Below are 5,385 nucleotides of genomic sequence, written 5' to 3'. Positions count from 1 at the left end.
ACAAGAGTTTTATGCTTTTTCCAAAAAATGGTCAACTTGCAGCAGAAATAGAAATCAAATCAGTCGAAATAATTAGTAAATGATTACCCCTTAAACACCACTTCTTAACTTTACGTGTCTTCTCTATCTTTCTGATGCTGTGACTGCACCTGCTGTGTTAAGTACAGTATGTTGCTACCTGATACTCTTTGATTTCAGATGAGAGAAGCAATTCAATAGAAGCTTTGTGACTAAAATATTGTGTAATGGTGTTATAGTTGTAATAACTTTTGATTAGTTGATTTTCATAGTTTCACTTACATTCAGTGTTACTCACCAAAACTAATTGTGTGTATTGCTCAGATCTAACAAAATGTTGAATGCATGAATGAATATCCTTCCTTATAAAACATTTGCCATTGTCCTGCCTGGCTTTTGCTGTCACTGTCAATCAGAGAAATATCATGAAACTTGGCAGGAATGTGTGTTGCGTAGCCGTGCACTTGTGTGCGTCCTAATTCACGTGCACGAGATACAAGAAAAATGGGGTGCTTTTTGTAAAATAATGCTCAATCTATAGGGCTACTATAGATAGAAGTCTAAACTTCCACAGGGTACCTTTAGGCCACTGTAGCCTGTGCATAAAGCTTTACACATTCCAGTAAAATGTATTCTTTATCGATCAAGCTGGATTGCAGGACTAGTTTTCACAGCGATTCATTCATAATGTTCTTAAGAAGAAATAAAGCTATTCTCTTCTGCTTAAAGCTTCAAAAAGTGTCCAAATTTAGTTGGTTGAGAAGCATGTGTTTTGTTTTGCCGTGTGTTGATTTGGTTTTACTCTGATAATGAAGAAAGATGTACCTCCTACAGTATTTAAGCACATGCATAAAAGGGGACTTGTACAATAGCTCCCAGTGAATGCATCACTAATGCAGGATGAATTCACAGTCGACATGCACAAGGACTCCCACTGTATGCAAAGAAACAGAACAACTGTATCATTGTGATGTTCCCAGCAAGTCCGAAGTGCTAATGTGTAACGGTGATCAAGTCAGTTTATTCTGGCAGGCTGCCTGCCGAAGGCTCTGACAGATTGGTGCCATCAGCACATTATTTCATTAACACTTGTGTCTTCATGGTGAACATCTTCTCACTCGTCATTTTTCTCTCTCTCTCTCTTGCCCCCCTTCCTCTCTCCCTTGCTGCCACCCCCCTGACAGATGGAGAGCGAAAAGAAGAGGAGGAAATACTCCACGAGCAGCAACGACTCCGACACCACCGACAGTAAGTTGGAGAGAGAAATTCAGGGAACGAGAGGGAGTGTGTGTGTGTGTGTGTGTGTGTGTGTGTGTGTGTGTGTGTGTGTGTGTGAGAGGGAGTAAGAAATCTGGTAGTGTCAGAAAGTTTCTGTGCTGCTGTTGTACACTGAGCTGCCTGGTATTTCTTGTATTCAGTCTCCATATAGACTTTCTTACTGTCGTCCCTTCTCTTGTCATTAAGACCCCCCCCCCCCTTCCGCCCTCCGGTTACGTTTTGCATCTCTTCTCTCGTTTGACTCTTATATCTTTAATAAAATGTTTCCAATATTATATTTTAAGAGTAATAGTTTCACTGTGGTGAAAAATGCTTTGATAGACCACACTATGTCATATTATTTTCTGAGCTTGGTGATCTCAGACAAATCCTACAGCTGATCTGTACCTAGCTAGATATCGGTACTGAGTACAGTCTAGGAGCTGCCCGCACAATAAGCTGCTACCTTCATCAATCAGGCTCTTAGTACACAAATTCATTAAAATCAGCATTTTACATTTGTGGTGTGCCATTTACTTTGAAAATCAGACCTTTTGGAAGCAATGTTAAGCACATACAACATGTAGTTAATAGGCTGACGGATATTTGGTGATTGATGCATGTTTGATAGATTTGCAGATACATTTAATTCCCAGTCATGACACAGACAACAACCACTTAGACTACAGACTGTATATAAAGTCTCACTAGCTGTGTTTCCATTGTTATTTAATGCGCATTTTGAAGTATTGCATTAGAAAAGGTTGATAAAAACGGCAATATTCGAGTAAATGCGCTAAATGGGAGATGGAAACACTTTCTCTAAATAAGTTCTGACGTAGCGAACTTGCAACTCACGTCTGATCAGCTGTTTCTGCTGTCGGCGTCTTGCCCGGTTGTGTGGAGTTCTGCATACCTGCAAGAATTTCATGCACCTAGCAGCTGGTAACGCTCATTTGTGCTGAGAAAAGAGTTGGATGCAAATCTCGGCAGGTAGCCTTCCTCATCTGTTCTGCCGAATTATGCATTCACCTCTTAAAGGTCCTTTTCAGATACTTTGCTCTGCACACTGATCAAACGGGGTTATCACTGCATATTTTTGCTTAATCTCAATGAATGCTACTTCTGAGTGTAATAAAATATTAACGACTCTAAACGCTCATAGAATAGGCTATATACTTAGAATCATTTATCCCCATTGATGAACCCCACAAAGGATATTACAGCGTTTAAAAGCATTATTTGGAGGTGCATGCAAATCTCAGGAGGCATGCAAAACTCGCATAACACCGGATTCCCATAACGTGCGGAGACATGGCTGGTAGCAGTTTGCCCGCTTGAAACACATTTCTGAGGACCTCTCTCCATTTTTCTAAGATCAATGGCCATCACGTTCATGTGGCTGGTTTTGTTGCTGGTTTGGAACACGTCTCGTTTATTACAGCCCTGTCTAACATCAACTACTGACGTAACGACACTTGCCATAGCCTTGTTTATTCGCTCCAAACCAGCTGATGGAAATGCACATATTTCGCAATTTCTTTTTTTTTCTTTTTTGCAACATTTCAAAAGTACGCTTACCATTCGCATGACAATTGGATGGAAACATGGCTATTGTATATAAAGAATGTCTCATGGGCTGTATATATCTTTATACCGTCTACAGGGCAGATATAGCCAGGAAGAGATAGACTTCATGAACATCTGGCCAGTCTAACACATTACCAGCACTAGCAGCTTCTGCTGGAAAATCATTTGATAATAAACTTTAAACAGTGGTACAGTGTTACACAAGCACACTTGGCTCTCAAAGCTGATGGCTGTCTACAAAATAGGAAAATTGAAGACAGCTAGCAATTGTTATTTAATTTTAAATGACCTTCTTATTTGGCTTTTGGCAGTTCATCATGGCTAATTCTTGGCATTTTACTCAGTGCACTTTGTAATAACAATCAAATATATTTATTTGGCCATTCCCCTGACAGTGTCAGGCCAGCATAGACAGAAAATTAGATACATTAATCAACTAGAAAACAAAGTGCAAGAGTGGACCTCACTTTTGGTTTTGTGTTTCCCTAAAAGCATTGCTGAACTGATGAGAAGTTTAGATAGTATGCTGATAATTAGGCTAAATAAATTTAAATACCAAAGATTTATCCCAACATAAGAAACCAAAGCAAAGTGACTTCATCTGTATGCTTTAACTGGTGTTGAAAGAATATTTATCTCGCTTGTTCTCCATTTTTCATTTAGCTTTTGGGCTAGCAGCCAACTTCAAATACCCCTGATCTGCTGCGGAACTGCACAAACGTGGCATCATAACATAGCCGTCTTGGACAAAAAAACAAACAAATCGCATTCTGGTATCGCAGTAACGCAGCGTTATTGGAATAATTAACCCTTTTGAAAATAGTAATCCCTTACACTAGTAGTTACTGGGGAAAGTAAAAATATTATGCATTACTGCTTAACACTGCCTTCAACTATCAGAGAGTGTTTGCTTGTCCAAACATATTATTGTTTTTCTACTGTTGCACAGTCAGATAGATGAAATATTATAAAAAAAGTATGGTCTGTTTTCTTCTGGCACATTTCTATACTTCAGAATAAAACATTTTAATGAAATATTTTGGTTTGTGGTTTTCTTCCATGCTAAATCAAATTTCCTATTTCAGTGTAATAGAAAATTCAGTATAAATAACAGTGTCTATGAAGATTCTCAGTCATCCAGGTCATAGTTATCCAACGAAGGTTAAAATCAAGGGCAACTGGACTTGGTTGAAGAGTATCTTCAGCCTTCGTTGGATATAAATAACAGTGGTTCTTCAATAATAGAAAAGGGAATCTTACTTTCATTTGTCAGTTCAAGCTTATGCAAGAATGTTTTTTTTGGAAGTAATAGAAATTCTCAGGCTCTCTTGATAAAGAGTGTCCTAACTTTTCATAAAAAACAGTTTGCTAATTTAATGAAGATTCTGTGTAATATAGCTATTCAAAACCTAAAAAAAGACAGTTTTACTGCAGTGGGGCCACCAGAGACTGAAGTGACCTCGTGCAGGTTTAACTGTTATGTGGTCACAGGTCTGCATGTATAAAGTATTTTACAGCAGGTTTAACATGCTGTTTTTCAGACCTGACTGAGCCTCATGCTGAAGGCCATGCTGTCTGCTTTATAATTAGCTGTTAGCTGTTAGCTTCCCCTGGCCAGTGTGGCGTGGGCTCCAGCTGCATCTGTTGACTGGAGGTTATCAGGTTTCTAATTGAAGGATGCCCATGATAATTTTGGCTGCTGTGTACCAAGCAGGGCTTTTAATTAACACACGGCCATGATGGTAACCTCCAACTGCGCTGTGGCCCGTTTGGTTATCTGGCCACAGTGATGCACAGACACACTCTCACACTCACACACACACAGGCACACACAGGCACACACACACACACACACACTCAGGCACACACACACACACACACTCAGGCACACACACACACACACACACACACACACACACACACACACACACACTCTCTAGTGCAGATGGATGAGTACACTCAAAAAAGTGTCCAGCAGATTAGCACACAGTCCCACTGAATATATAAGTGTATACCCTACCACATGCACATAACAGCACTCCTAGGCAGAGACTTGTGGATGCACGCACTCATAGTTGTATACAAATCTATAAAAAAGGAAAAAAAACAACAACACGTGTCTTAGTAAGGTGATGTTCCACCACAAGCCTCCACAACAGCTTCAGTGCTTCTTGGCAGAGATTCTCCAGGTCTCTCTGGTGCTGCTGTCTAATCACAGACTGTATATAAAAAGTGTCTAACACGTCGCTCTAAAATCTCCTGTTGGTGTTGGAGAGAAATTGAGATGTGTTTATTTGAAATGTAAATAATAATGAGCACACCTAGCACACAAAAGCACAGATGCACACATAGACAAAACTATTTCTAATGCCACCCACCCCTCTCACCATGTCCTTGTTTGTGGTTTTGATGTGTTTGTTCTAGAGTCTCCCTGTCCCAGCATACTTTTAAAGGTATAAAGACAGGGACACACACACACACACACACACACACACACACACACACACACACACACACACA

At 39.9% G+C, this 5,385-nt stretch overlaps 1 protein-coding gene across 1 annotated transcript in view; it reads left to right on the top strand.

The window, feature by feature from the left end:
• Nucleotides 1-5,385, top strand: part of jade2 (jade family PHD finger 2) — a 124,542-nt gene that overhangs the window by 27,184 nt on the left and 91,973 nt on the right. The window lies entirely within an intron of this gene.

The sequence above is a fragment of the Micropterus dolomieu genome, linkage group LG23, assembly GCF_021292245.1.
Source record: "Micropterus dolomieu isolate WLL.071019.BEF.003 ecotype Adirondacks linkage group LG23, ASM2129224v1, whole genome shotgun sequence".
NCBI classification, from domain to species: Eukaryota; Metazoa; Chordata; class Actinopteri; order Centrarchiformes; family Centrarchidae; genus Micropterus; species Micropterus dolomieu.
This window is presented reverse-complemented; position numbering and strand designations above follow the sequence as displayed.